At 41.4% G+C, this 20,656-nt stretch overlaps 1 protein-coding gene across 2 annotated transcripts in view; it reads right to left on the bottom strand.

The window, feature by feature from the left end:
- The window catches only part of ZNF606 (zinc finger protein 606), a 67,448-nt gene that overhangs the window by 28,757 nt on the left and 18,035 nt on the right, over positions 1-20,656 (bottom strand). For both annotated transcript variants that reach the window (XM_035701807.2, XM_035701812.2), the window contains exon 2: positions 15,834-15,887. The gene's annotated coding sequence lies outside the window, so the exon portion shown is untranslated. The remainder of the gene's footprint in view (positions 1-15,833; positions 15,888-20,656) is intronic.

The raw sequence follows: 20,656 nt of genomic DNA, 5'->3' as shown, positions 1-20,656 counted from the left end.
GGGTCTTTTCTGATTCCACACAAATCTTAAAATAATTTGTTCTAACTCTCTGAAGAAAGTCCATGGTATTTTGATAGGGATTGCATTAAACGTGTATATTGCCCTGGGTAACATTAACATTTTCACAATATTAATTCTGCCAATCCATGAGCATGGAATATTTTTCCATCTCTTTGTGTTTTCCTCAATTTCTTTCAGAAGTGTTCTATAGTTTTGAGGGTATAGATCCTTTACATCTTTGGTTAGGTTTATTCCTAGGTATCTTATGCTTTTGGGTGCAATTGTAAATGGGATTGACTCCTTAATTTCTCTTTCTTCAGTCTCATTGTTAGGGTATAGAAATGCCACTGATTTCTGGGCATTGATTTTGTATCCTGCCACGCTATCGAATTGCTGTATGAGTTCTAGCAATCTTGGGGTGGAGACTTTTGGGTTTTCTATGTAGAGTATCATGTCATCGGCGAAGAGGGAGAGTTTGACTTCTTCTTTGCCAATTTGAATGCCTTTAATGTCTTTTTGTTGTCTGATTGCTGAGGCTAGGACTTCCAGTACTATGTTGAACAGCAGTGGTGAGAGTGGACATCCCTGTCTTGTTCCTGATCTTAGGGGAAAGGCTCCCAGTGCTTCCCCATTGAGAATGATATTTGCTTTTCATAGATGGCTTTTAAGATGTTGAGGAATGTTCCCTCTATCCCTACACTCTGAAGAGTTTTGATCAGAAATGGATGCTGTATTTTGTCAAATGCTTTCTCTGCATCTAATGAGAGGATCATATGGTTCTTGGTTTTTCTCTTGCTGATATGATGAATCACATTGATTGTTTTACGGGTGTTGAACCAGCCTTGTGTCCCAGGGATAAATCCTACTTGGTCATGGTGAATAATTTTCTTAATGTACTATTGGATCCTATTGGCCAGTATCTTGTTGAGAATTTTTGCATCCATGTTCATCAGGGATATTGGTCTGTAATTCTCCTTTTTGGTGGGGTCTTTGTCTGGTTTTGGAATTAAGGTGATGCTGGCCTCATAGAACGAATTTGGAAGTACTCCATCTCTTTCTATCTTTCCAAACAGCTTTAGGAGTATAGGTATGGTTTCTTCTTTAAACGTTTGATAAAATTCCCCTGGGAAGCCATCTGGCCCTGGACTCTTGTGTCTTGGGAGGTTTTTGATGACTGCTTCAATTTCCTCCCTGGTTATTGGCCTGTTAAGGTTTTCTATTTCTTCCTGTTCCAGTTTTGGTAGTTTGTGGCTTTCCAGGAATGCGTCCATTTCTCCTAGATTGCCTAATTTATTGGCGTATAGCTGTTCATAATATGTTTTTAAAATCGTTTGTATTTCCTTGGTGTTGGTAGTGATCTCTCCTTTCTCATTCATGATTTTATTAATTTGAGTCTTCTCTCTCTTCTTTTTAATAAGGCTGGCTAATGGTTTATCTGTCTTATTAATTCTTTCAAAGAACCAACTCCTGGTTCTGTTGATCTGTTCCACAGTTCTTCTGGTCTCGATTTCGTTGAGTTCTGCTCGAATCTTTATTAACTCCCTTCTTCTCTTGGGTGTAGGATCTATTTGCTGTTTTTTCTCTAGCTCCTTTATGTGTAAGGTTAGCTTTTGTATTTGAGTTCTTTCCAGTTTTTGAATGGATGCTTGTATTGCGATGTATTTCCCCCTTAGGACTGCTTTTGCTGCATCCCAAAGATTTTGGATGGTTGTATTTTCATTCTCATTAGTTTCCATGAATCTTTTTAATTCTTCCTGGTTGACCCTTTCATCTTTTAGCAGGATGGTCCTTAACCTCCACGTGTTTGAGGTCCTTCCAAACTTCTTGTTGTGATTTAGTTCTAATTTCAAGGCATTATGGTCTGAGAATATGCAGGGGACGATCCCAATCTTTTGGTATCGGTTCAGACCCGATTTGTGACCCAATATGTGGTCTATTCTGGAGAAAGTTCCTTGTGCACTTGAGAAGAATGTGTATTCAGTTGAGTTTGGATGTAAAGTTCTGTAGATATCTGTGAAATCCATCTGGTCCAGTGTATCATTTAAAGCTCTCATTTCTTTGGAGATGTTGTGCTTAGAAGACCTATCAAGTATAGAAAGAGCTAGATTGAAGTCACCAAGTATAAGTGTATTATTATCTAAGTATTTCTTCACTTTGGTTAATAATTGATTTATATATTTGGCAGCTTGCACATTCGGGGCATATATATTGAGGATTGTTAAGTCCTCTTGTTGAATAGATCCTTTAAGTATGATATAGTGTCCCTCTTCATCTCTCACTACAGTCTTCGGGGTAAATTTTAGTTTATCTGATATAAGGATGGCTACCCCTGCTTTCTTTTGAGGACCATTCGAATGGTAAATGGTTCTCCAACCTTTTATTTTCAGGCTGTAGGTGTCCTTCTGTCTAAAATGAGTCTCTTGTAGACAGCAAATAGATGGGTCCTGCTTTTTTATCCAGTCTGAAACCCTGCGCCTTTTGATGGGGTCATTAAGCCCATTCACATTCAGAGTTACTATTGAGAGATATGAGTTTAGTGTCATCATGATATCTATTCAGTCCTTGTTTTTGTGGAATGTTCCACTGAACTTCTTCTTAAAGGGGAATTTTAAGAGTCCCCCTTAAAATTTCTTGCAGAGCTGGTTTGGAGGTCACATATTCTTTTAGTTGCTGCCTGTCTTGGAAGCTCTTTATCTCTCCTTCCATTTTGAATGAGAGCCTTGCTGGATAAAGGATTCTTGGTTGCATGTTCTTCTCATTTAGGACCCTGAATATATCCTGCCAGCCCTTTCTGGCCTGCCAGGTCTCTGTGGAGAGGTCTGCTGTTACCCTAATACTCCTCCCCATAAAAGTCAGGGATTTCTTGTCTCTTGCTGCTTTAAGGATCTTCTCTTTATCTTTGGAATTTGCAAGCTTCACAATTAAATGTCGAGGTGTTGAACGGTTTTTATTGATTTTAGGGGGGGGATCTCTCTATTTCCTGGATCTGAATGCCTGTTTCCCTTCCCAGATTAGGAAAGTTTTCAGCTAGAATTTGTTCAAATACATATTCTGGCCCTCTGTCCCTTTCGGCGCCCTCGGGAACACCAATTAAATGTAAGTTTTTCTTCCTCAGGCTGTCGTTTATTTCTCTTAATCTATCTTTATGGTCTTTTAATTGTTTGTCTCTTTTTTCCTCAGTTTCCCTCTTTGCTATCAACTTGTCTTCTATGTCACTCACTCGTTCTTCCACCTCATTAACCCTCGTCGTTAGGACTTCTAGTTTGGATTGCATCTCATTCAATTGATTTTTAATTTCTGCCTGATTAGCTCTAAATTCTGCAGTCATGAAGTCTCTTGAGTCCTTTATGCTTTTTTCTAGAGCCACCAGTAGCTGTATAATAGTGCTTCTGAATTGGCTTTCTGACATTGAATTGTAATCCAGATTTTATAACTCTGTGGGAGAGAGGACTGTTTCTGATTCTTTCTTTTGAGGTGAGGTTTTCCTTCCAGTCATTTTGCTCAGTGCAGAGTGGCCAAAAGCAAGTTGTATTGGGAAAAGGAGAAAAAGAGAGGAGAGAAAGAAGGAAAGAAAAGAGAAAGAGAAAAAAAAGGAAGAAAAAAACAAAAAAAAAAAAAAGAAGAAAAAGAGAAAAAGAAAGAAAGGAGAAAAAAGGGGGGTGGGGGAAGGAAACAAATCAAAAAGCAAAACAAAACAAAACAAAACAAAAAAGAACCACGGGGGAGTATCTTCTGATTCTGTGTACTTTAAGTCCCTTGGCTTCCCCTGGAAGTTGTCCATCTAGCTGGTCTTCTGGGGAGGGGCCTGTTGTGCTGATTTTCAGGTGTTAGCAGTTGCGGGAGCTGCTGTGCCCCTGCCTGGTGCAGGGCTCAGTGGGGGTTGTTTACCCCGTGAGGCCCCAGGAGCAACAGCCCTAGTGGCGGGGCCAGCTCTGGAAACCTGGATTCAGCTCCGGCAGGAACTCTGGAGTTCTCCGTCTGCAGGGCCTGGAGGCTCCGGGGCGGGCCGCTGATCTGCTCAGCTCGGGGCAGGAGGGACCTTGCTGTCCTGGGCCCTCTCGGCCTCTGCCTGTCCCGGGGGAGGCCGGATCCTGGGCTGTGTCCCGGCGCCCTGTGCTCCGGGGCCTGCGCTATTGGATTCGCGCTCCCGGCCGCGTAGCCCCTCCGTAGAGCCGCCGCCCGAGCCCCACGAGCTGCTCCTGGAACCGCGCAGCCCCCTCCGCACGGAGCCTCTTCCTCTGCCCGAGCCCCTCCGAGCTGCTCCCGGGGCCGCGTAGCCCCCTCCGCGGAGCCACCGCCCGAGCCCCTCCGAGCTGCTCCGGGTCCCGCCAGGTCCCGCCGTGCGCGCTGCAGCCCTTAGGGAGCTCGGCGCACTCTCCTGGGCGCGCAGTTGCTCTGTTACTGTTCCCGGGAGCCCGAGGGCATCCTCGCCCTTCTGGGTCCTGCTCCAACTCCCTGGGAGCCCCTTTCCACCCGGGAAGGTTGGTGCAGCTCCTGCTTCTCCGGGACGGGGCTCTCCTGTCCTGGGGACACTCGCCCCGGCCTCAGCCCGGCTCCTCGCGGGGCTCCTCCCCCTTGGAGGCCTTTGTTTCTTTATTTCTTTTTCCCCGTCTTCCTACCTTGATAGAAGCGCGAACTCTTCTCACTGTAGCATTCCAGGTGTTCTCTCTTTAATTCTCAGGCCGAATTCATAGATTTTCAGGATAATTTGAAGGTTTTCTAGGTAATTTGGTGGAGACCGGTGATTTGGAGACCCTACTCTTCCGCCGTCTTGCCCCTCCTCCTCTATTTTTTTAAGATTTTTAAATTTAATCATGAGAGACACACAGAGAAAGAGACATAGGCAGAAGGAGAAGCTGGGGAGCCCGATGTGAGACTCCATCACAGGTCCCCGGGATCATGACTTGAGCCAAAAGTAGATGCTCAACCCTTAGCCACCTAGGCGTCCCAGATGTTAGTATTTTAAAGGTAGAGGCAACAGAAGGTTCAAGGTTTTGTTTCATGAGCTGCAGTCCATCCTGTAATACCCAGAGCAAGGCAGAGCTGTTCACCAAGGGCCTTGTTGGGTAGGGAATGGGTTACAGGTATGTGAGAATACTGCTTCCTCTGACCCAAGCCCTCTCCCACTCCATTTACCTTAGTGTGCTGTGTGACACTCTGTTCTGTCCATGCTATAAGGAGGCAAAGACTGGGCTGCACAGCCATCTTGGATGCATGCCCCTACCATGGGGGTCTGAGCTATTTCTTAGCTGCCACAGGTTTCTGAATGGGTAGAGATGAGGGCATTAGGAGAATCTAGGTTCTCCTAGGAGTATGCCTTTCCTCAGAGATGCCTAAAGAGTGGTCACCCCATGCCACCTGAAGGTCTCCGGCTGTTTCCATTTTCTCACAGCCAGATGTTGAGAATGAAAGGTAAAGGAAAGGGAGTCCAGGGCACATTTCTTGGAACAAATAAGACCTTTAATCTGAGTCATAGGGTCACCAATAGTAAAATAACTACTACAGGGACGCCTAGGTGGCTCAGTGGTTGGGTGCCTGCCTTCAGCTCAGGTCATAATCCTGGGATCTGGGATTGAATCCCACATCAGGCTCCCTGTGAGGAGCCTGCTTCTTCTGCCTGTGTCTCTGCCTCTCTCTCAGTCTGTGTCTCTTGTGAATAAATAAATCTTAAAAAAAAATTAGTACAAATAAGTTGGATTTGAAGTTATCTATACACTCAAATACTAGTATTAACTCATTTTCACCAGCTAGGAGCCCAGGAGTCATTAAAGATCAATATTCTATGGGATCCTGGGTCCTCTGCATGGAAGTCAACATGCCTGTCCACTGTCGGTGGCCATGCAGAAGCTTCCCCTTCCACAGCTCTTCCTTGCTGTCTTTGTCACCAGCTCAGCATTCAGCCTGTGATTTTTTTTTGTCCCAGAGATTTAATTTTAGAGGTCTGCTCATTTTTCTTTTAAGAAAAATATGTAAAGGGATGCCTGGGTGGCTCAGTGGTTGGGTGCCTGCCTTTGGTTCAGGTTGTGATCCCGGGATCCGGGATCGAGTCCCACATCGGGCTCCCTGCAAGGAGCCTGCTTCTCCCTCTGCCTGGGTCTCTGCCTCTCTCTCTGTGTCTCTAATGAATAAATAAATAAGATCTTAAAAAAGAAAAAAATGTAAAACATAATAGAGTTGTAAGGAATTTAGTGAAACCCTGTGAAAGTATTCCAAAGCTCAAGGGGAAAGAAAGAACATTATCTCTGTGGCTGAACCCCCTGTGTTTCTCCCTTCAACAGAAACGGCCTTTCAGAGACAGCCACTATACTGAATGAGATGTGGAATCCTCTGTTTCTATAGGTGTATCCCAGAGCAATACACAACATTTACTTCACATGTTTTGCAGTCATATAAATGTATCAATATAAGATTTTATCTGCAACTTGCATTATTTTGCTGCATATATTTGTCATTGCAAGATTTATCATTTTTTAAAAAGATTTATTTGACAGCACAAGCAGGCAGAGCAGCAGACAGAGGCAGAGGGAAAAGCAGGCTCCCCACTGATCAGGAAGCATACTGCAGGGCTTGATCCAGGACCCTGGGATCATGACCTGAGCCAAAGGGAGACAGTTAGATCTAGGCGCCCCTAGATTTACTGATAATGTGAAGCTTTATATCATTTATTTTCACTGCTGTCTAGTTTCTTGCTAAATGAGTATACCACAACTTGTTTATCCCATCTACTTTTGTTGGCCACTTAGTTCTTTCAGCAGATATTCATTAAAGAATCTACTATGCAGGGCGGGTGTCTGGGTGGCTCAGTACGTTAAGCATCTGACTCTTGATTTCAGCTCAGGTCATTGATCTCTTAGGCCTGTGAGACTGAGCCCCGTATCAGGCTCCAGGCTTAGCAGGGAGTCTGCTTGAGATTCTATCTTTCTCTCCCACCACTCACTCATGTTCTCTGTCTCTTATAAGTAAATCTTTAAAAAAAAAATAAAGAACCTACCATGCATGGAATGGGGAATAAAGTAGTGAATAAAAATCACAAAACCACTGCCCTCATGGAGCTCACATTCTAGAGGAGAATGCAAATAGAAAAATAAGTAAAATATCTAATACATCAGATGGGGATAACAGCTAAAGGCCAAATAGGGAGAAGAGGCAAAGAATGCTGGAGGAAGTGGCTGTGATTTTAAGTTGGAGCCTCAAGGAAAGCCCACTAAGAAGGTAATATGCAAAGCAAAGACAGAAGAGGCAGGGAGAAGGCCAGCTGTGCAGGTATCTGGGGGAAGAGCATTGTAAGCAAAATGCTTCCAGTCACTATAGATGATGTTGCTATGAACATTCACATAGGTCTTATGGACAGACACAGGGTGGCTCTGGGGTTAGCCCTCAGCGGTACTGACAGGCTATAGCTCATGAATACTCATGTCCAAAACTGATATGTCTCCTTGTTTCCAAAAAGATTGCACCTTTTCTTTTCTTTTTTTTTTCTAAAGATTTTATTTATTCACGAGAGAGAGAAAGAGAGGCAGAGACACAGGCAGAGGGAGAGGCAAGCTCCATGCAGGGAGCCTGACGTGGAACTCGATCCCAGGACTGGATCCTGGGACCCCAGGATCATGCCCTGGGCCAAATGCAGGTGCTAAACTGCTGAGCCACCCAGGGATCCCCAGGATTGCACTTTTTCATATGCCCCTCAGTAACAGGAGTCCCACTTGCTCCACATCCTCAGCAATGCTTGGCAGTGTCAGCTTTTTTATTTTAAATTTTTTGCCAAATTCATGAGTAAAAAATGGTATTTCATTGTGAAATGTTTGCCCCTCTCTTTTTTGTGAGATTCAGCATTTTTTCAGTGTTGCTATTTATGTGTTCTCTTCTTTTTTTTAAGATTTTTTTTATTTATGATAGTCACACAGAGAGAGAGAGAGAAAGAGAGGCAGAGACACAGGCAGAGGGAGAAGCAGGCTCCATGCACCGGGAGCCCGACGTGGGATTCGATTCCGGGTCTCCAGGATGGAGCCCTGGGCCAAAGGCAGGCGCTAAACCGCTGCGCCACCCAGGGATCCCCTATGTGTTCTCTTCTTGAGTTAACTTCTCACTTCATGCACTTTTCTCCCAGGTTGCATTTTTCTTATTGGTTTGTAGAAGTTCTTTACGTAAATTTTAACATTAATCTTTTATTAGGAATAGGGCAGCTCGGGTGGCTCAGTGGTTTAGCGCCGCCTGCAGCCCGGGGCCTGATCCTGGAGACCCGGGATGGAGTCCCACATGGGGCTCCCTGCATGGAGCCTGCTTCTCCCTCCGCCTGTGTCTCTGCCTCTCTCTCTGTCTTTCATGAATAAATAAATAAAATATTTTAAAAATATATTTTATTAGGAAAATATCCTAAGTTGTGGTTTACCTTTACTTTGTTTATGGTGTTTTTTGAAGCAAATGATTTTTTTTTTAATTGTCTTTTCTGGGGTGCTTGGATGGTTCAGTTTGTTGAGCATCTGGCTCTTGATTTCCAATCAGGTGGTGATTTTAGGGTTCTGGGATCCAGCCCCATGTCAGGCTCCACACACAGTGGGGAGTTGTCTTGAGATTTTCCCTCTCCTTCTGCCACACGGCCCACTCATGCTCATGCGCACTCTAATGAATTAAATTTTTTAATAAAATATCTTTTTCAATCTAGATTCCTTTTATTCCATTTTCTTGCCAATTGCCTTGGCCAGAACCTTCATTACAATGTTGACTAGAAGTGGTGAGCTCAGATAGCTTGCCTTGTTCTAATCTTAGGGGTTAAACATTCAGTGTTTTACCTCTAAGTATGATATCATCTGTGGATGAAGCTGTCCTTTGCTAGGCTGAGGACATTGCCTTCTATTCTAAGTTTGGGGAGAGTTGTTTATTTATTTTTAAGATTTTATTTATTTATTCATGAGAGACGCAGAGAGAGAGAGGCAGAGAGAGAAGCACGATCCATGCAGAGAGCCCGATGTGGGACTCGATTCCGGGTCTCCAGGATCATACCCTGGGCTGAAGGCAGCACTAAACCACTGAGCCACCCGGGCTGCTCTGTTTGTTTGTTTTTAAATCAGGAATGATTGTTGGATTTTGTCAATTTTTTCTGCATGTACTGAGATAACAATATACTTTTTCTTTTTTTAGCTTGTTAATGCAGTGAAGTACATTTATTGATTTTGGTTAAACCAACCCTGCATTTTTTAGATTAACTCCACTTACTCATGACTTTTAAAATTTCTATTATTTTATTATTATATTATTGGATTCAGTTTGCTAAAATTTTGTTTATAAAATATAAACTTATGCCCATAAAAACAAAACACATTGATAAGTATGTTCATAGCACCTTTATTCATAGTAACCAAAAACTGGGAACATCAATCTCAGAATGGAATAAATTGTGTTATATTCATACAATGGAATAAATACTACCCAGCAACAGAAAAGAACAGTAAAGATCCATGTAATTCCAGAGATAAGTCTCAAAATTTTTTTGCTTAGGGAATGCGGCAGTCACAAAAATGCAAGGAATATATGACTATAATCTCACCAGGGTAAATTCTAGTATTGGCAAAAATAATCCATGCTGATAGAAATCGCTGTTTGCTTTGGGGTTTATAGGAAAGAAATGTCTGGTAACAGACAAGAAAGAACTTTCTGAGGTAATGGAAATGTTCTGTTTCTTAATATGTGTTCACCAAAAATGATTCAATGGTGTACCTAGGAGAAGAGCGTTTCACTGTTCTGGGGTACTCAGCAAAATTCTAGGCTAAGGGGATTTTTTTTCTTTTTTCTTTTTCTTTTTTTTCTTACATATTTTGCTTATTTTAGAGACAGAGAGCATGGGTGGGGGGAGGGGCAGAGGTAGACGGAGAGAATCACAAGAAGACTCTGCACCAAGCATGGAGCCCGATGTGGGGCTCGACCCCATGACCCCAAGATCATGATCTGAGCTGAAATCAAGAGTCGCTCAACTGACTGACCCACCCAGGCGCCCCTAGGCTAAGGGGATTCTCAAGAAAAGTAATTAGCAGAAAATTACTCTTAGGGTTTTTCTAGCCCCAAACCTGGGTCTCTGTCCCACCAGCCCCCTGTCATCAAAGGCTCTGATGCTCTCCTCATTTGTGGAGGGGCTCCATCAATGCCCAGCTGCTTTGATGCCCACCTACACCCAGTCCAAGTATTTGTCCCCAGCATGGTACTGGGCTCACCTGTAAAAGGTTTACCTCCCTTTAGAATTCATCAAATTTTCCTTGTTTCCACCTCTCTTCAATAGCTTACCACAGAAGAATATGAAGGTAGATATCGATGAACATCACATATAGGGATTAAGGATCAATAGCTTACTGGAATGGAAATTTTATTCAGAGTTGGTTAAGTTACATTATAGATTTTGAAGTTTCTTTAAAGGCTTTACTTTTTCCTTGCTTGCTTGGGTTTGAATTCACATTTGCTGCATCCTGGTTTTGTCAGTTGTGTTTATATCCTGAACATCTGTAGATGGAGACATTTTTACTTCTCACAAATGAGGGGACACATCAACCCATCATACTCACATCTCTGGCTTGGAAAGACACTCTTGGTCCACCAGAGTCCCCAGATGAGGCATTTGCCTTCTGGCACAGCTACAAAGGCCCATACTGTTGGCTTTGAAGAAGCAAGTGTGTTTCCTTGTGGACACTTTTTTTAAGCTTTTAATCTCTCTGTATTTCTCATATACATACATGGTTCCTCTATCTTAGGTCAACTTCCCTAACAGCACTGATCGTATCTCTCTGGCTACACACACATGAATGATCTGTGTTCTATTTCCTACCTAGTAACATGGGATAATGAAAATCTTGGATTTCATGATTTTAATATTATTCCTGGATGAAAGTAATGTTCTTTTATTTTTTATTTTTTTAAGATTTTATTTATTCATGAGAAACACACAAAGAGAGAGGCAGAGACATAGGCAGAGGGAGAAGCAGGCTTCATGTAGGGAGCCTGGTGTGGGACCTGATCCCAGGACTCCAGGATCATGCCCTTGGCCGAAAGCAGGCACTAAACCACTGAGCCACCAACGCGTCCCAGTAATGTTCTTTTAAATTCCAGTTACATTTACTTTAAACAAATTAAAACCACTTAGGAAAAGGCAAAAAGTAAATATTGCTTATGATCCCACCACCCACAGATAACAAATTATTAATATGTGGATGACATTTTTCCAGAGATCCCTTGGGAAAGATTTATAATTTCACAGAGTTGGGATCATCCATGTTGTTATGAAGCTAATTTTGTCTCCCAATAATATGCCATTTAATTTTTGCACCATAATGATGTAAACTTTCTGGTATTGGGGAGCATTTAGTATTTTGCTGTTATAAACCCTGCTATAACAAAGGTCCTGCCCATATTTTTATAGCTGGGCAGTTATTTCCATGGATAAACTGCAAAGGTGAGATTGCTGAATCAACTCCTGAACATACTTTACATTTGGACATTTCCAACCTAACTGCCCTACAAAGAGAGTACACACATGTAACCATTTGTGCATGCTGAATAATAGAATGAATTTCCTAATACTTTTTTAGTTTTCAGGGTTTTTTTTTTAAAGTAAACTCTACCCTCAACATGGAGCTTGAACTTGTGATCCCAAAATCAAGAGTCCCATGCTCTACTGACTGAGCCAGGATGACACCCCTATTTCATACTAATTTTTAAAGATTTTATGTATTTATTAGAGAGAGAGAGAGAACACAAGCGGGGGGGGGGGGCAGAGGGAGAGAGAATCTCAAGTAGACTCTGCACTGAGCATGGAGCACAACATGGGACTTGATCTCACAACCCTGAGATCATGACCTGAACCAAAATCAAGAATCAGACACTTAACCATTTGAGCTATCCAAGCACCCCTTGTACTATTTTTTCTTATATCCAACAAGGATTTAAAAATATATCTTTTTAAATCGCTGTCAATCTTTACCTGCCAATTAGCCTCTCCAGACTGTACTTTCTGCATCTATAAAATGGAACTAATAGAAGAACTTGCCTCACCAGGATCTTTGTATTAAATGAGGTAATGGAGACTACATGCTTGGGATACTGCCTACCTCATAACAGCTGTTCAAATATTTATATCATTTTATTTGCATTTCTTTGATGACTGATGAACTCATGTACTTTTTAAATGTATTTATTATTCATTTGTACTCCTTTTGTGAATTTACTGTTAATACATAAGGACTAGTGAGCAACCCTGCCTTGATCCTTCCTGAATGGAAAGGAGATGGCTCTACATCTGGGGTTGGCAAGGCTTTTCTAGTAGATATTTTGCCTTTTCAGGCTATGCAATCTCTTTCACAACTATTCAACTCCACCTTAGTGTGTTAAGGCAGCCATAGACAACATGGAAATAAGTGGGTGTGGCTATGTTCCAATAAGACTATTTACAGAAATATATAGGCCAGATTTGGCCTGTGGGCCATAGTTTGCCAACCTCAGTGCTGGTATCACCATTTAAGCCCTATTTCACATGACAAAAGTATTTTTTTTCCTGTTACTAGGGTTTTTTCCTTAATCTTTAAATACCAAAAATTTTTAAAGATTTTATTAATTCATGAGAGGCAGAGACATAGGCAGAGGGAGAATCAGGTCGTCTGGGAGCATGACCTTAGCCAAAGGCAGACACTCAACTGCTGAGCCACTCAGGCGCCCTAAATATCAAATTTTATGAACTTTTCTCATTAATCATGGAGATGTTGTCCATTTCTCCATTGCTTGATTAAAATGAGGTACTATGGTTATTTCCTAATACTCAGTACTTTGATTCCTGGAGTGAATGTTCCTAAATTCAAATGTACTAGCTGTACTATCTTTACTAGCAGGATCTGATCTAGAAATTTTGCATTAATAGTCCCGAGAGATATTGAGGCCAATAATTGTTATAATTGTTCTTTCTTTGAGTTTTGACAAACTAGTATCACAAGAGGTAAATATTCAGCTTTCTACATGTTCTGGAACAGCTGTGTATCAGTGCAGAGCCAGTCACAGGACTCAAACTCACAACCCTGAGATCACAACTCAAGCCAAAACCAAGAGTTGGATGCTTTAACAAACTGTGCCACCTAGGCACCCCTCTCTTCTTTGTCTTTTTATTTACTGTAAAATTATAGCAGTTTTTTTTTTAAAGACTTATTTATTTGAGAGAGAGAGAGTGCATGAGCAGAGGGAGGAGTAAAGGGAGAGGGAAAATCTCGTGGGGCCCAACACAGTGCTCAATTTCATGACCCAGAGATCCTGATCTGAGCGGAAACCAAGAGTTGGATACTCAACCCACAAAACCACCCAGGCACCCCATAAAATTGTAGCAGTTTTGACCATAAAAAGAAAGCCACACAATATCCTAAGACTTATTGATTTGCTATGTCCATTTGTTTTTATCTAAGCCTTTGTCCAAATGTACATATAGGGCAACATAGTCACAACAGTACAGCACATTTCACTACAGTTGACCTCTGAACAATGTGGGGCTTGGGAGTGATAACGCCCTACACAGCTGGAAATCTGCATATAACTCAGACTCCCCAAAAACTTTACTAATAACCTCCTGTTGACTGGAAATCTTACTGATAATATAAACAATCAGTTGATTAACATGTATTTTGTATGTCATATATATTATATACTGTATTTTTACAATAAAGGAGGATAGAAAAAAGGAAATCATAAGGAAGAAAAACACAATTACAATACTGTACACTAGAGATTCCTGGGTGGCTCAGTGGTTGGGCACTTGCCTTTGGCTCGGGGCATGATCCCCGGGGTCCAGAATCGAGTGCCACATCGGGCTCCTTGTGCAGAGCCTGCTTCTCCCTCTGCCTGTGTCTGTCTCTCTTTCTGTGTCTTTCATGAATAAATAAAATCATTTTTAAAATATTGTACTTTATTTATTGAAAAAAAATCCACATAATAAGTGGATTTGCACAGTTCAAAACTGTTGTTCAAGAGTCAACTGCATTATAGGCATTTTCCATGTTTCTACACAGTGTTCATAATTATAGTTCATAATGAATTCCTGAAGCAGCCCAATTTTCTAGCATTGGGGGAACAATGAAGCAAATAATGCTACTCTGGCTCTTTGGAATAGTAGAGGAGTCATTCAGTTAAATATCATCCACCTATTTTGACTTCTGAGTAACAGCCCATCCCACACTGGGTAATCACATTAATTAGTACTAGTGAAGAGAGTTTTGTGTTTTTTTGTTTGTTTTTGTTTGTTTGTTTTTTGTTTGTGTGTGTGTGTGTCTGTGTGTGTGAAGAGAGTTTTGACCTCACTAATTTGAAAATTTGTCCTAGGGGGCACCTGGGTAGCTCAATGGTTGAGCATCTGCCTTTGGCTTAGGGCATGATCCCAGAGTTCCAGGATCATGTCCCACACTGGACTCCCCAAAAGGGAGCCTGCTTCTCCCTCTGCCTATGTCTCTGCCTCTCTCTCTGTGTATCTCATGAATAAAAAAATAAAATCTTTTTAAAAAATTGTCCTAGGTATCAAATGCAACACAGGTTCAACCCTTCTCTGGGAATGGGTCAAAAAAACCCACAAAATTTAAATGTATGTGAATAGTTTTTATATATTAAAATGAAATATGTAGTTTTTTCCCCTTTGGTATGAGTTCTTTGGTGCCCAATAAAATTAGAACCTTAATTGAACTTTCCCACACTGATGACATATATACGGTTTTTCTCTAATATGCATTCTCTTATGTTGAGTGAAGGACAAGTGAAAACTGAAGGTTTTCCTGCATTCATTACATTTATATGACTTCTCACCAGTATGGATTCTCTTGTGAACTGTAAGGTGAGAACTGTGACCAAAGGCTTTTCCACATTCATCACATTTGTATGGTTTTTCTCCAGTGTGTGTCCTTTCATGTTGTGTATATGAGGAGTGGTCACTAAAGGCTTTCCCACATTCATTACATTTATAGAGTTTTTCCTCCAGTATGTGTTCTCTTATGCACGTGAAGATTAGAACTTCCATTGAAGGATTTTCCACATTCATCACATTTATAGGGTTTCTCTCTAGTATGAACTCTGTGGTGTACATTAAGGTGAGAATTTTGGCCAAAAGACTTTCCACATTTTTTACATTCTTAAGGTTTCTTGCCAGTGTGAGTTCTCTGGTGCAAAAGGAGGTGAAGGCTCTGCCAGAAAGACTTCCCACATTCATTACATTCATAGGCTTTCTTTCTATAGTGATTTCTCAGATGGTAAGAAAGAGATGAAAGTTTCTTAAAGGCTTTCCCACCTTCTCCTTAGTATGAGTTCTCATGACATTAGATAGGGGTGCGATAGAGGTAAAAAAAAATCTCCAATTTCATTGCATCCATAGCATTTCTCTCCTACATTAATTACCTCACATGTAGAAAGATATATACTCTGGTTGGTGTATTTACCATGCTCGTTCAAGTTAGACAGCTTTCCCAAGGCTTTTCCACATGGATTGCCTTTATAAAGTTTCTTCCCTACCAAGATTTCATGATGATTTTTTAAAAATAAAATTATGCTGTAAGCTTTGAACTGAGTCAACTAGATGGAAATATTCTTTGACAAGAAATCTCCGTGAAGAAACAAAGTCTAAATTGAAGCTGAATTTTCCCACAACTTTAGCATTTCCCCAATCTCCATCCTGGGTCACAACTTGCCCTTGTTTATGTTTCATTGGCCCCAAACTGCCACCATGCATCTTCTGCTTCTCTGACTCATCCCCAGATTCCCAGTCATCTGCTATGGTAGAACGCCAGTAATCATTCACTGTGGACCTTGTCAGTTTCATGCTGCTGGTAACTCCTTACCAGAAAAGGCCTCTGTGGGTGGCACCTCTTGGCTTTTAGGTCTCTCCTTCCACTCTAGAAGGAAATGAAGAAGAATTTGGGTTTGTGAAAGAAAACTCCTAGAGTGAGAATGTTTAGATAACAGCAACAGGATGTGCACAGAATGAGTGTATGTTTTAAAGTACCAACCTTTGGGGCAGCCCAGGTGGCTCAGTGGTTTAGCGCCACCTTCAGCCTGGGTCATTATCCTGGAGACCCAGGATCGAGTCGCATGTTGGGCTCCCTGCATGAAGCCTGTTTCTCCCTCTGCCTGTGTCTCTGCCTCTCTCTCAATCTCTCTCTCTGTCTCTCATGAATAAATAAATACAATCTTAAAAAAATAAAGTACCAACCTTTTAAAAGAAGAGATGGAACTTTGAGAAGCCACAAAAGGTACACACAGAACAAAAAAAACACACAGGAAGACTGACCAACAAAAATAGTGATCAGCAAAACAGGCAGAGGGAACAGGCTGTTCAGCAACACTTCCCCTTCTCATCAAGTGAGCTCTCAACTCCTGGGTCACTGTCTCTGAGAGACCCTTCCCAACCATCCAGCCTGCATGGTTCTTCATCGCTTTCCACTTCATTGTCCTGTTTCATTTTCCTCTTACCATTGTTTAGCAGTAATCAACATCACCTTGTCCTCTCTGTCCTTTATTGTCTGCCCCTCCCCAGGCCCATGTAGTAGAGGCTTTAGGCTCCACGGTGCCGGAAACTTTGTCCTGGTCACACTGTGTCTCTAGTGCCCAAAATGTACACAGACAACAAAAGGACTCTGCAAGCAGATGGATAAATAAAAAGTGATCAGCACACCAGGGACAGAGGATGCACTTGGAGCACCAGGGGTGCATGGGACATGTCTGTGAGGTGGACAGACAGGGTACTTGATCATGCTCCCAGCAGCCTGACTCCCATTTCTGACAATGGGAGGAGGCTATGGAATTGAATGTGAGGAGGGCTTTGCAAGGTCATGCAGAGCAGAGGAGTCTAGAAACCTACAGAGGAACCCAACGGTAAATGCATAAAAGGCTAACACCTGATGAAGAACAGTTGCTACGGTGCTGAGCAGAGGTTTCAGAAGTGACCCAGTGTTGGGAGGCATTAGCTCTGACCCAGTAAGCACCTGAAAAATTCAGGTGAGACTCTGCAAAGCTGTACATTTGGAGGAAACACCATGCCACAAGGATAAGAACAACATCCAAAGACTAAAGCAAAACCAAAGTGACATTACCTTAATAAATCCTAAAACCAAGCCTCGTCAAGATTACGGTGATTTGTAGTAATTTAACTGCCTACCAGAAAAAAAAAAACTCATACTCTTGATAGAAGAGAACAATCCATGTCTCTCCAATGCATCGTTTGCAGTATCTAGTATACAAAAATTGACTAGACATGTAAAGAATCAGGAAAATGACTCATAATCAAGAAAAAAGTCAATGAAATTAGATACACCAAGCATTAGAAGTAGCAGGAAAAGATTTAAAAATAACTATGATAGATCCTTCTCTTCAACTTGGTGGCTGAGCAGCAAATGCAGAGATGCAGATCTTTGTGGAGATCCTTACAAGCAAGAGCATCATCCTCAAGGTCAAGCCCAGTGATGCCATCGAGAATGTCAAAGCCAAGACAACAAGAGCAACACATCTGACCAGCAATGTGTTTGTGGGGGCAAATGGCCAGAGGATAGCTGCACTCTCTCAGACCACAATATCCAGTAAGAGCACCTTGCTCTCCCTCTGCCAGCTTACCTAGAAATACAACTACAGCAAGTGTTGTGCTCTCTGCCAGACATGCAGCCACACCAACCACCTGCACCCCCAGAAGAAGGTCAATAAAGCCCCTCCATTAGATCTTCCTTGTCCCGCAAGGTGGCCTCCTGCCCAAGCCCCATGGCCCTGGGGCCTCAGTTAAGTTTCACTAATGCTGATTGGGGGGAAAAAAACCCAACCTAGTATAAACATAATGCAGAATTTCATGGAAATTTTGAAAAAAGAACCAAATGAAAATTTTCTGGAATTAAATAAAAATACAGTATCTGAAGTAAACCATAAATAAACTTAACAGAAGACTGGACAGAATAGAAGGAAGAATCTGTGAGTTCAAAGGCAGATAAATGGAATTTTCATGATACAAAGGGAGAGAAAAGAATTTAAAAACGGAACACCTGACAAACAGAATTGTATAGCTGGAGTTGAAGAGATATGAGCAGAGAGGTTATCTACACTGATCAAAGGCACCATCTTAGGTGTTTAGTATTCAAGGGCAACAATCTGTAGAGAATATCTTATGATTTTGACATCTCATATCAAACTTTTTAGCACTTCACTACATAACTTCAATGTTATAAATAAAGCTAGTAAAACCACCTAAATGACAGTCTCTCAGGGAAAGATATACATGGGACTAAATTCCCACTTTTAAAATGTTAACTTTGTACTGGGTACATATTAAAGACTTACCCCAAAGAAAGTGAAAGTTCCCAGGCAGTGTAGGTTTAAAGCACCATACCTGGGATGTAAGAACCAAACCATCAGTTCTCCTTTCATTTCATTCATCTCCTTCCTGTAAACTGCCTCTGCTCTCCAAAGAACAGTTGGTAACTTGTACCTGCCTTTCAGAGAGAACTGAAACACAAGCAGGAGCCCTCATCTGGGCCATTCTTTACATGTCTAGTCCAGGAGGAGCCAAGACTTTATTGGAAAGCTCCCTCTGGGTATAGCGTGTTTTTTTATTTTTTATTTATTTATTTTTAAAAGTATTTTATTTATTTATTCATGAGAGACAAAGAGAAAGAGAGGCGCAGAGACACAAGCAGAGGGAGAAGCAGGCTCCCTGCAGGGAGCCTGATGTGGGACTTGATCCAGGGAACTCCAGGGTCACACCCTGGGCTGAAGGTGGCGCTATACCATTGAGCCACCCAGACTGCCCCAGTGTGTTTTTTTTAAATGAATGGAAGTAATCAAAGATAGAAGGCTGTCTGTAGAAAGGAATTAAGAGTAACCCCAAAACTAATTGATTAGGAAAAAATACTGTACAAAATTAACAAAATTACTTTTAAATTCCTTTATTTTTTTATTTTTTTTTTAATTTTTTTTTTTTAATTTTTATTTATTTATGATAGTCACACAGAGAGAGAGAGAGAGAGGCAGAGACACAGGCAGAGGGAGAAGCAGGCTCCATGCACCGGGAGCCCGACATGGGATTCGATCCCGGGTCTCCAGGATCACGCCCTGGGCCAAAGGCAGGCGCTAAAACGCTGCGCCACCCAGGGATCCCTTAAATTCCTTTAAAAGGGTATTGATTGTATAAAACAAGAATAACAACAATGCATATGGGGTTTATATAATATATAGGAACAAAATATATAACAACAGGGAAAATTGTGATTATATCAATGTAAGTTGTTACATTGTACATGGAGTGGCATAATATTAATCCCAGGTAGTCTATGATAAATTAAAGTCTATGATGTGTATTTTGGGGTGCCTGGGTGGCTCAGTCAATTAAGCATCTGACTTGATTTCGGCTTAGGTCATGATCTCAAGGTCATGAAATTGAGCCCCACAGTGAGCTCCCCACTCAGTGATGAGTCTGCTTGTCTTCCTCTTCCTCTCCCTCAGCCTCTCCCCCTCCTTGTGCACTCTCTCTAGAATAAGTAAAATAAACCTTAAAAAAAAAGATGTATATTTTAACCATAGGGCAGTAGTAACACTTAAGGTTATACAACATTACAAATACATAATGCTAAAAAGGGGGGTGAGGAAAGGGAGACAAAATGGAATAATAAATGATACCCAATTAATCCAAAAGAAGGTTAAAAAGGAAAACAAAAGGACAAAGACCAGATGAGACAAACACAAGAACAAGGTGGTAGACATAAACCCAATGATATCAGTAATTATACACTAAATACAGATTTACTAAATGGTCTTAAAGAATAAGCTTGCTGAAGTGGGTTACAAACAAAACCAAATTAAATGCTACTTATAAGAGACCCACTTTAACATTTCAACAAATAAGTTGAAAGTAAAAGTACAGAAAAAGACATATAAAGCTGTACACTGACTAGTGTAAGAAAGCCTTTTGGCTATATTAAAATCAAAACAGGTTTCAAGAGAAGAGGTGTTACCATAAGGAAATAAGGACATTTCACAGTGATAAGATGGTAGGTTCAACAGGAACACATCAGTCTAACATGCATTAAACTCAATAACACAGCTTCAAAATACATGATGTAAAAATTGATTATAAAATATATAGGTAGGGGATCCCTGGGTGGCTCAGCAGTTTAGCGCCTGCCTCTGGCCCAGGGCATGATCCTGGAGTCCCGGGATCAGTCCCACGTCAGGCTCCCAGCATGGAGCCTGCTTCTCCCTCTGCCTGTGTCTCTGCCTCTCTCTCTCTCTCTATGTCTATCATAAATAATAAATAAATCTTAAAAAAAGAAATAATAAAATATATAGGTATAGAAACTTTGTCAGTGGCAGTATCGTAGCCGATAAAGTTTATACAAGGCATGATTATTGGTCATTGAAAAAAATATATTATCTCCAGTCATAGTTGGAGATTTGGCACTCCTCTGTTAGTAGCTGAAAGAACAAGGAGACAAGACGATCCATAAGAACAAAGTATGTGCAGCACAATTAAGCAACATGACCTAACTGATCTTTCTCGAACACTACACCCAACAGTAGAATACACATTCACCAAAACAGACCATATGCTGTATTGTGAAAACATTTCTCAATAAATTTAAAAGGACTGAGTTCATATAGAATATGTTCTTCAACTACAATGGAAATA

Source organism: Canis lupus, chromosome 1 (assembly GCF_003254725.2).
Source record: "Canis lupus dingo isolate Sandy chromosome 1, ASM325472v2, whole genome shotgun sequence".
In the NCBI taxonomy this organism is placed as follows: Eukaryota; Metazoa; Chordata; class Mammalia; order Carnivora; family Canidae; genus Canis; species Canis lupus.
Note: the sequence above shows the minus strand (reverse complement) of the source record. Positions and strands in the feature narration are given on the sequence as shown.